Source organism: Cupressus sempervirens, chromosome 7 (genome assembly GCF_028749045.1).
Source record: "Cupressus sempervirens isolate cs-2001-9-10 chromosome 7, ASM2874904v1, whole genome shotgun sequence".
NCBI classification, from domain to species: Eukaryota; Viridiplantae; Streptophyta; class Pinopsida; order Cupressales; family Cupressaceae; genus Cupressus; species Cupressus sempervirens.
Genome location: NC_143124.1, coordinates 595,104,949 through 595,117,203, shown reverse-complemented (window position 1 = coordinate 595,117,203; position 12,255 = coordinate 595,104,949). Strand labels below are relative to the sequence as shown.

The following is a 12,255-nucleotide window of genomic DNA, read 5'->3' as shown; positions in this document are numbered from 1 at the left end:
CAATTCTCTTTCGCACTTGTAAAAGTGAGGAAAAATGTAGGTGGCCCAAGTTGTCGAATCATAGCAAATATGTTTTTTTTCAATTGATGCATATAGTCTGGGGATATTCGAATTCTTTTGAAATCTACATATCCAATGTCTGATCGTAAATTTTTTTCCAAATTTGGTTTTTGCTTTACATCTTTTGCGAGTAACTTGCATCCTTTTAATTGTCCTTTTCTAATTCGTATCCATAGTGTCGATAAGACCTAATGTATAATTATTTTTATGGCTTTGAAGAAAAGATTTGTTGTATGAAGTGAAAAATCTTGCTCGTAATGAAGTAATTCCCACTGTGATAATTTTTGATAACTAAATTTGTCCATTATGTCATTATTGCGTGGCTCACCAAAGAAGAGGGTTGGAAAATTCATTTCTTCTGCATACTTGTCTTTGAAAATACCAATAGGATAACAATTCTCAGCAGGTGCAATTTGAATGATTTTGTCATCCATATTGTGGATACATGTAGAGTCTGTGTATCCATGTATTAAAGAATCAGTTGGATTGTCATATTGAAGATCACTTTCACTTTCACTTTTAGAACAACTTTTGTTTTCACAACCATTGTCTTCATTGTTGATATCTAATGTTTCTATCCACTTTTCATTTATTTGTACATTTTGCATTTGGTAAAGGGTTGTTTTGCTTAAATCGAATAGAGCTTGCATTATTATATATGGTCGTACCATGCCTTTTTGAAATGCATTTTTATATTGCAATTGTCTTTTAAGAGCCACTGCAATTGTTGTTGTGTTTGATAGTGATAGTGGTAGAGAATTTTGAATATTGTATATGTTTACAGGGACATTTATGATGGAACCAGTTAGTCCAAGTTGAGACTTTTTATATCCTAATTCCCAAATTTGTGCAAATGCAATTCTTAGTGAATCTAGACATTCCTCTAGTTGTGTCATTTTTTGTATAGTTGGTAATGGCTTATTTTTGCGTACGTTGTGAGGAACTGCATATTTAGGTATATTTTTTTTATTGAGAGAATCGTTGCATATTTTACATATGTACTCGGTAAGTAGTGGTATGTAAGATTTTGTCAAATTGCGGTATACAACTCTCTGTTCCTCTTTGTATTGTTTTATATCTTTCTTGAAATGGAGCATTTGACAAATTGTGCAAGGATATTTTGGTGTGTCTTCTACTGTGGAAAAAAATTTATCAATTGGTGTCAAAGTTGTCTTAGTTGATTTCCTTTTACTATTTATTGTTCTTTTGGATTGAGTTTGTGGTTTTATATTATTTTGGTTATTGGTTGAGAAAATATTATTGTTTTCATTTGTAATTGTTTGTTGATTAATGTTGCAAGCTTTATTTCTAATTAATCTTTTTACTGCACGCAATGTTATATTGTGTTGATTTTTTGCAATATTATGCTTATCATTGGTAGACATATTGTAGTTCTTTAATGTTTCTTTCTTTCGCTTTCTTTCTTTGAGTGGTGTCTTGCCATTGTTTCTTATCATTTTTTTTAATTTGTGCAATTTGATATTATGTTGTTTTTGTTCTAAGATTGCATTGGTTAGCAATGGTTCAAAGTGCCCTGACAAAGGATTTGCATCATGAAACAGGATATTGAATGGAGTAGAATCAAGCTGGTTGTTAAAATCTAAATATCGTTTTCCATAAGATGCAGACCAAACACATATACGAATATTGAGCCACTTTGATATCCAATGTATGCAAAATATATCCCCCCACAAACCATTTTGCTTTGTCTTATTTGATGGTTTTGTGGATAAACGCATTCTTTGCAAATAAGTTGTAATATCTTCTACATTGTGAAGCTCTCTCAGGCTTTGAGGGTGGAGTTCATGGTTATAGGAATTGATAGCTTCCTCATCTCCATTTTGGAGGCAAGCAATGAAAAAATCTATTGTTCCATTACGAATTTCATTTGATGTATGTTGAAATTTTAGTAGATATTCAAATGTATCAAATAAACAATCACCGATATTGTATTTGAAGTCATGAGGCCTATATAAGCCATGCTTTAGAAGAGTTTTGTCAATGTGAGTTGAATGTACATTACAGTTACATCTGTTTTGGTCTTGCTGCATGATTTGTAGATGTTTGATTGTTCAATTTGTTCATATAATGAAGTCTTCTACTAATGAGTTTGATTTTTATTTTTATTTATTGTTAAATTGCAAGTTGTAATTTTTTGTTTGTTTCAAATGTAGTATGTTGATACTTATGTGCTACATTTTGATTGTACACCATATGCTATAGGTTGGCATCCTGCATTTATTACGAATCAATGTTTACATTAATGTTTCATTTATATTGGGTCACTTTATAAATAGAATATTTTTTGTAGAAAATTTTGTTAGTTTACTCAAAAACTGCTATCATTTGAACATTGCTATTATACTATTTCAACCAATAGTACTAGATATATAGAATGTTTTGAATTATGGACAATAGTATTTTACAAATTCACTCATTTACACATGATCTATTACACTATTAGTAATTGTAATATTCTAGAAATTTTGATAATCTAAGAATACAAGGCACTTTTTTTGAATTATTTTTCAAGAAATATTTCTTTAAATGTTGGAAAATAGTGACTAGTTATAAGATTGGCTAATAATTGAATAAACTTGATAATCTAAGTAACAAAGTAATAACATTTCTAAATAAATTTTATGTCAAAGACATTGTAACAGTATTTTTTTGCACACTTTTACACAAACATTTATACTCTTTATGAATATTGATTTGTGAACTCTCCAAATAATCACTGTTGAAGCTTGAAATTGTTAAATAACAAGACCTTTCATATAAATGTCTCAAGACATTTCATAGTGGTTGGCTACTTCCATTGAGAGCATTAAATAGACAGTTTTCAATATTAGTTACAATGCTCTCAATTTTCAATACCTTGCACTTTATGACATTCATTTCCAAATTAATTTTGTCATACAATGCAAGGTGTTTATTGTCAAGATTGTTTGAGGCATGCAAATCACCAGATGTTGAGCTAATTCTTTGTTTGTTTGTTGCATAGGTAGACCCACTTGTATGGTGCATACTATGTTCAATGTTCATTGAACTCAAGTCATAATTGTATGTATTTTTTTGGATGACTGGGCTAGTTGGGTTCCATGGTAGTCTTTCTTGTCTTGTAGGCCTTGCCATAGTATCATTTCCTACATTAGATTGTGGAATGATATAGTTAGATAAAGTAGCTAACAGAAATGAGGATATGTACAGAGCCAATATTTTGATTGTAGTAACTATTTTTTTACATTTACAAATGCTAATCAATTAATCTATTAATATAAAATGTAGCAATAGGTTTGAGGACATACCAATGCTACCATGTACTTTCATCCATTCTAAGTCTGTAGATTTGAGAATTCCGATAGCTACTTGGTCAAAATTTGTATCTCCAACATTGGAACTGTATGTTAATGTTGGCTTTGTGGTAACAACTTTGTGCATGGTTGAAGTACTATATGGCTGGCATATGCTTTCTTGTTGTTCCATTTGTTGTGGATTCTGGGTATCTATGGTGTATAATGGTTGTTGTTGAGGATAACTATATTGTGTGCAACAGTTGGGTTCATATGAGCTAGATAATTTTGTTGGACATTGTAAATGTTGAGAATTCCAAGATTGACAGTGATTCATATCTGTAGATGTCAGTAAATATTCTGCATCAGAAGCCACTATATTCTCAAATGCAATATCATCAAGGCATGGTGAGTGGAATTTTTTTCCTTGAGAGATATCAGTCAACTCTCCACAGACATGACTTTCCATGTTTTTTGAGATATGCTTACTTTGAGAAAGAGATTATGTCATTGTCATTATATCAACACTATGAATTGCTTCACTATTTGCTCCCAACAAATTTATATGACAATCTATACAATCTGTTACACCTTTCATGGAGAGAGCTGCTTCTCTATATGCATTTGCAGCTTCCTCAAGAGTTTGAAATGTTCCAAGCCATTTTTGATCTTTAGTCTTTGGATTTGTTATTTCTGCACCATAGCTACCCCAAGGTCGTCTCCTCACACCCTTGTACTTTTTATGCTTGGAACATTTCCTTCTTTTGCAACAGGTCTGCTTGATTTTTTCAAAAGTTGATGTTTCTTCATTATCTAAATCAACAATTGGTATTTGCATCAAAGTAGTCATGGTTTTGATTGCTTCTGTGAAGAGAATAAACAATTTACATAAACATGATTATTTGAACAGATGAAACAGGGAGAAGTCATTATTTTGAAACATTGTTAGCACCCTATATTATAACAAGTAGAAGATTACTTTGTTACTAAAAAGGGAATTCTTTATGAATAGCATATATAAAATATGAATGAATATAATTATGCTTTAATATTAAAGACACATTATAAATAAATAATGACAATGTATATATCATTATATTTGATAATTTTAAATTACTTTAATTACAAGATACACTTATTCATTAGATTGGGTGATGTAGTCATGTCATGACATCATCAACATTAACTACATTTGAATGTAATAATATTTACTTTATTGTCTATGGAATTCTTCTTCGCAATGGACATTACATATATTTCTCAAATAAATAGAGAATTACATAGAAGAGTACTACATTCAAAGTCAACAAATAAATGAAAGTAGGTGTTTCATTCACAGTGAAAAATAGAACCAAGAGAGAGAAAAATTCAACTCCCAATACTATTTCAAGAAGTTCCATTGTTTGCTGAGAGTTTCACACAGTGACTTTTGAACAACTTCAATGGCTCTCGATGTGAAATTGAAATTTATAGAAAATAGATGTGTCCCTCAAATGTGTCAATCCTGCCACATGAATATATTCACTTCAGTTGGCCATTGAAAAGCATATTATGGCTCAATAATGACTATGTCTACATTGGAACTTTGAATGCTTTTGCTTTAATTATAACAAGACATTGTTGGAACTCTATTGAATGACAAAATTGCAATTGGATTTCTAATGAAGAAATTTATATTTTTTAAAAAGATGACAACCTTCCAAACTGAAGAGATTATTATCCTTCCACGTTAAGTGCAATTCATGAAATTGCTATAAGTTTGCAATAGTAAAAGACATAGTTAGGTAAACTTAGATATACAGACATTATTGACATGCCAATGAGTAGATACATATTGCTCTAGATTTTTTCAACTTTTTAGAAATGGAGGCTAATCTTATACATCATAAGTATTTGCTTCTGTCAATCGTCATGATGGAATACTTAATTCATCCATTTGGGATGTGCCATCTTCCAATATCTGCTACAAGATGAATGCCAGGTGACATGTCACTATTTGAAAATTCAAACAAATAATGGTATGAGTAATGATGCTTTATGGTTTTAGTTGCTAGATGTCCTCTATCATCATCATACCACTGTCCTACAAGCTCTATATTATCATATCTTATAATCCATTCAAGTGAAAGAGTTCGATATGAGATGATAAGGTTTATTATGTACATAAGTGTGTCGTTTTCATTACTTGCCCTAAATGGTGATAGCTGACAAAATAGCATTTTAGATGCTGGATTGAAAATGGCAGTTAATTCTTCAACACTATGATTTCCGTGAGGGAAATGAATTAAAATATCTTGACAATGAATTATTATATGAGCTTCCCTATATATCCGCATTGGATATTTTAGGTAAATTAATTCTCCATTTGTCATGAATGGAGACAAAACATGAATTTCATTGGTCTCTTCTATCGGCTCAATGTTTCCCCATCCATGATATCGAAACATTGGAGCATGGTTGTCATAAAAATAGCTTTCCAATATTTTTCTTTGGCATTCACTTGGAAGTTGTTGGATTCTTTCAAGGATACAAAGTTGTGGAATTTCAGAGAATTCATCTGTTCAAGGGTATGTTATAGTAGATGCATTTATAGTATTCATACTGATGCAATGTGGACAGAGGAAAACCTGTTGAAAACGAGCAACATTTCTTAGTTTTTTCTATGAATAATTGAATTCTAAGATATAACTTAAGTTCAATGTTTTCCATTTTTTTAGAGATATTCTTGGTGGGAAATTCATATGCATCTAATTAATGTGTAGGTTTCTATACATAGATAGCACAAAAATTTCAGATATGTACAATAAAGAGTAGGATGATGTAGGAGGACCCTATACATTGTTACTATTTATAGACAAATATGCATTTTGAGGCATATGAATGCATTGTAAATATTTGAGAAACCACAAATTATAAATGCATTTTAATTGAATGACATATGATAGTACAATTTTCAACTTGTAAAATAAATTCTACCCATCTCCTGTTATTTATTGACTAATTAAGTTCTCATTTTTAAGACTAAATCTAAATTATATGTTTTTCATAATACTTGTGTTATTTTGTAAGCAAAAAAAGATGCAAACATACCAATTACTTATCAACTGTTTCTGAGACGTTGTTCTACTTTCACAACCTTCAGTGTCTCTTTTACAACCTTTGCACTTGAAAAACAAATAGAGGAGAACAATTAATTACATAATTCACATAATCATTCCTTACAAATCTACTATATTCATTTTGATAAAGATTACTGAACAAAAAAATTGTATAAAATATAAATATTTGAATCATAGAATGCATTATAGAATATTTCAAAATTACGAGGAATGTGTACTAAAAATAGTACAAATATGTCTTATATCACTTGTTCAATATTCATTGTCATAATCTAAATAAAAATAAATACAATGCATAAAAAAAAAAATTAGGTTGTGGATAAGGAAAAGCAAGATGAGAAAAAGGAGAAGGACGCTAAAAAGGATAAGACTGTGGATAAAGATAAGTGACAGAAGGAAAAGGACAAGGATGCTAAAAAGGGAAAACACAATCAGCAAGCAAAAGGAAGACAAGATTAAGGAGAAAGACAAAAAGAAGGAAGATGATAAGAAGGGTAAACATAATGCTAAAGAAAAGAACTATGAGAAGAAAAAGAGAAATAGTGACCAAGAAAAGATGGAAAAGAGAAAAGATGGGGAAAATAATGATGAGGGCAAGAACAAAGATGATAAGAGAAAAGAGGAAATCTACATTAAATTGATCAAGTTTTGGTTTAATTCAAGGAATATAAATGCATTGCAAATATTTGAGAAACCACAAATTATAAATGCATTTTAGTTCACTGACATGTGATAGTACAATTTTGTGAGCAAAAAAGGATGGAAACATACCAGTTAATTATCAATTGTTTCTGAGACGTTCTTCCAGTTTGACAACCTTCAATGTCTCTTTCACGACCTTTGCACTTGAGAAACAGATACAGAAGAACAATTAATTACATAGTTCACAAAATCATTTCTTACAAATGTATTATATTTATTTTCATAAAGATTACTAAACCAAAAATTGTACAATATATAAAGAATAACAAACTTTCTATAAATTTTTCAATCATGGAATGCATTATACAATATTTGAAAATGAAGTGGAATATGTACTAAATAATATTAACTTGTAAAGAAATATAGTACAAATATGGCTCATATCACTTTTTCAATATTCGATTAATTTGGTTTATGACTTATACATTGTGATAATCTAAATGAAAATAAATATGATGCATCGATAACAAGATAATTATATGTATTTTTATTGCAAAAGTTATGAAACATTTTCATTTATCCATTGCACATGTTCTTTACTATGTGCATATATGGATAATATGCTCATCTACTACAATTTCGTATGGATGAATGTGTAATAGGTTATATAACATCCCCAACAGGTAGAAGTTTTGTTGAGAAAATGGTGCTTACATAAGGTGAAATTACAGGAGGAGAAATATGTAGTTGCAGAAGTATCATTGCATTGCAAACATCTGAGATTCTTGATGCACTAAGCTCACAGAAATGAGTTTGGTGAGCAAGCAATGCATGGTCCACTAGAGGTTTGTACTTACTACTTATTGCAATTTTCAGGGAATAATAAACACAAGTCGTAACATCACAAGAGCTCAAAGATTCAAGAGAGAACAAGCCACCTATGAGGCTAGTACTCATCTCTATAACATATGCATTGATGTATGCATCATAGTCTTCGAGAGGTTTGAAACAAGGCTTCACATATGCATTTGCCATTTTCTTTACAATTTCAGAATTTTCTAAAAGATCCATGCAATTGGTGAGGAATTTAGAAACAATATCTGCATAAGTTGTTCTCCCAGATTTATTTTCTAAGAATTCTTCACCAAGTACATTGCGTAATGCTTTCTCAACATTTCTGCATTCTATGACAAATACATGCTCCAAAGTTGTAGACTGAATTGCACCAATCATTGGACAATCCCATTGAGGACCTGGACTTGGAATATAAATTTGTTGAGACATTTTGATAACACAATATCTGTCACATATTCAAAATGAATAAACACTTTTAAGAGAAGTGACATGGTTGACCTAAAATTTTAAAATTCAAACAAAATTATAAAATGCACGTTGCAAGCTTGAGTAGTTTTGGAAAATACTAAATAAATCCATGTGTTATTTACTAAATAAATCCATGTGTTATGTTATTTCAAAAAGTCACAATTTAAGCTGTCATTTATAATTTATTGTCTTTTAATATTTTCACAAATTATAATCATCAATTATATGTGTTTTCTCAAAATATTTTAGAACAACTATTTTCTAATATATTTTCATAATGATAATATACATTCCTTTCAGTTACAGTAAACACAACACACTATAATTACAAATAGCTTAATATTTCTTTACATTATAAGAAATATTTCTCCAAATTTAAAGCAAACAAAACAATCTGATATCAAACATCAATGTAAAAGGACAAGCGTTTTCCCGTTGTGGGATGGAGGGTTTATGGAATTTGATTTGGTCGTCAGATGTTGACTGTCTAAATTGTTCGTTGGGATTTTTTTTTTAAAATTTCGCCCCCACATTTTATTTAATTTGAGATCTCTTTCAAAATGGATCCACATTATTCAGATAAATTTGTAAAAGAAATCTTAAACTTAATTGACGCATGCCATCAAAAACTATGTTGAGAACATTATTTCCTCCTAATTCCCAGGGCGAGTTTTTGAAAAAGCGTTCTGTTAAGGATGAAAAAATGATATGCAGATCAAATATGACTGAAAACAGTCAAGCACAACATAGCCTACCATGCCAAAATAATCCATTTTCTTCTAGTAGCTACAATGAAATTTTGAAACAAACACTAGAACGTGGTTGGAGCCTAGAGAAGTAGATCAACAAATCTAAAAGGCAAAAGCATGCATGGTGAAGCCAACCATGTAAAAATAAAACCTCGCCTCCTAATCGGCGTATAGAAATTTCAATAAACAGTATATTGTTTCCCAAGAGTAAAGTATTACTGGTGAAGAGCACAACCAAGCATAATACAACCTCTATATGTGCATGTGATCATTGTACTAAAAAAAATTCCTTAGAAACGCCCACCAACAACTCTCTAAAATTGGCATGCAATGAAGCCTTCGAAATCCAAACACCCATCGATTTGACCAAACATTAACTGAATTCGCACCAATAGAATTCATACATATAACTAAACACCCAAGCAACACAATCATATATATAGACAAAAATGATCGGATGACGACCCTGATGATCGATCAAACGACACTTGGATTTGCATGTCAGAACCTTCTCTGGTGACGGGGGTGCAATCAGGAGGGGATTCAAATAGGGACAGAACAAACTATTTATAGACAACCCCAACATCAAAATAAATGAATCCGCTATTGGGTATGTCAACCTTGATGCCCTTGACGGCAAACCACAAAAAAAGCTCCTCTTACTCAAGCCCTACAACTCCAACAAGTTGTCCATAGCTCAGATTGCCCATTTTAAAGAAAAAATTACCAAGATTCCTAATTACAAAAATTGTGCCAGAGATCTCCCAAGTCCAATAGCCGGTCCTAAATTTGACTGTTCACAATTTCATTAAACCCAAAAAGGCAGTCCAAGAAAAAATTGCGAAAAATCCTAATCACAAAAACTGAGCCAGAGATCTCACAAGTATAATAGTCGGCCCTAAATTTTACTCTTCACAATTTCATTAAACCAAAAAAGGTAGTCCAAGAAAATCAGGGACAACCAGCAAGGAATCAAAATTGCGAACATCCTCACCAAATAATGTTAGGTCTCTATCTTGAAGTGCAGGGCAGAGTAGCAGAAGAAGCAACAACAGCAGCAAAAAAATAGAGAAACAACAAGCTCATCCAAAATCAGGGTACTTGGAGCTAAAAATACTGAAGTTAAATCTCAACTACTCTCAACTGTTGCAAATGTGTCCGAAGGCCCTTTAGCTGTTTCAGATAATGCTTCTAAGGAAAATCAGGATGAAGAAAGAGAAGTCACACATTGAAGACAAAGAATTAACTAAGACAAATGTGCCACACCAGAACAACTACAATTTGATGCCTAAAAATCCTCGCTATTGTTCTGGCTGAGCAAGAACTAACAACGCATACGAAAATCAAAGTCTGCTGTAGAGATCAAAACAGGCTATCAGCCATTCAATATTGACAGCCCCAAATATGGCCATATTTTGAGCCCCAAATATGGCCAGATTGCCCCCATTCGTTATGTTGGCTGTCAAAGTAGATTTGTTTGTCCTGCTGCTTGCCCATATGACCGAAGACCCCTATGAAAGCGCAAGTCTGGCAGTCTCTGTCAGATTCAAGACGGCCAAATTATTTTTCAACGGGTATTCCTGGTTGATCAGCCATGATGACTAAAAGCCATGAGGTTGTAGATTATAGAAATATAAACATAAAAATAAAACAGGTGGAGGCCCTTACGAAAAGTTTGAATCAGACACAAGAAAAGTACATTAATGTGAGAAATTACAATGAAGTAGGCCGTCATACCCGAGGAGATAATAAAACCAAATTGCAATGTGATTAAGTTATGTGGCCCTCAACAAATGCTAATTTTCAACATCAAAAGTTCAGGTCTCAAAGATTACATCACATCATAGGGCTAGGACCAAAGGATTTGTATCAGAACCCTTCACTGTTTATTGTAAAATAGATTTTGCAGAACAACATTTGCTCGTACGAAATAACTTTTCCCTAAATACAACGACTCAACAGAGCTTGCTAAAATATAGGCCTCTATTAGGCACGCTCAAATCCTCACAAATATGATGAGACGAGCTACCAAAAGGCCAAACCAATATTGAAGAGTAAATAAAAAGATAAGACATATATACACACAGAACGCATATCAAACCTGAAACAATTTTCTAGAGAAAGTAGTGAAGGAAGCAGTATCAACATTCCCCAAAATAACTCGGGACAACACAGCATATTGTTCCTCATTAATGTCCAATTTAGATTTTTCTAACTTGCTCTCTAAAGAAATATAAAATATTAGATGAAGAATTTTGTAGCAGAATACATGGATTCTGGGGATGAAGATTAGCGACAAGCGAAAGCTTAATCTCTCAAATCTTCCATAAGAGGCTCCGCCACAAAACCTGCAAAAAGGCAGCCAAAATCTGTTGCTAGAACTCCTGCCCGACACAAGCCTGGTGAAAAGATTCAACAAAGAGCCAGGCATTTAAGGGAACACAATCCAACAGAGACGCAGAAGAAAGACAAAGAAGACTGCGAGAGAAAAGCTTCTTAATTCCGAGTTGTGGGCTGCTAGGATTGACAGGTATGGTTTAGTTTTCTTTTATATACTGTTGCAGAAATATGCTTCAAATCATGAATGAAGGAATGAAAAATTGAATACATCAAATAAGATCTCCTTTTCCTTACAAAAAGCCTAAAAATATATTCAAAAAATTCCTAAGCAAAATACATTACAGAAGGAGAAAAACATACCTGTTTTCTGCAACAAAACTACTTCTCAGAAGCACACAGAAGGGACTGTCCAATTTTCTCGATGCCTCTGAAATCAACAATTACTAATAAATAGGAACTTTAGATGACCAGAATTCAAGAATCCAATTAAATGCAGTCGACAGACAGCCGGAAAACATTCCCCAAGACAATGAGTAAAAGACAGACCAAAGAATTCTGACCACATTTTCTCCCAAAACTGACATCTTCACTGACAATATGACACCTATACAGTGCACAGTATAAATCCAAATTAAAATACGGTGGATTTCCTAAAGATTTAGATCTGGGAATTGGCTGAGGATAGTGGTTCAGATAAGACAATTGACGAAACATAAAGCCAAGCAATAA

At 32.1% G+C, this 12,255-nt stretch overlaps 1 non-coding gene across 1 annotated transcript; it reads right to left on the bottom strand.

Annotated features, from left to right (window-relative positions):
- Nucleotides 1-10,968: 10,968 nt before the first annotated feature.
- LOC149548146 (small nucleolar RNA R66) lies at nucleotides 10,969-11,035 on the bottom strand. The gene has a single exon (XR_016354952.1). It is a non-coding gene; the product is annotated as a small nucleolar RNA R66 (small nucleolar RNA).
- Between the last annotated feature and the right edge of the window lie 1,220 nt (nucleotides 11,036-12,255).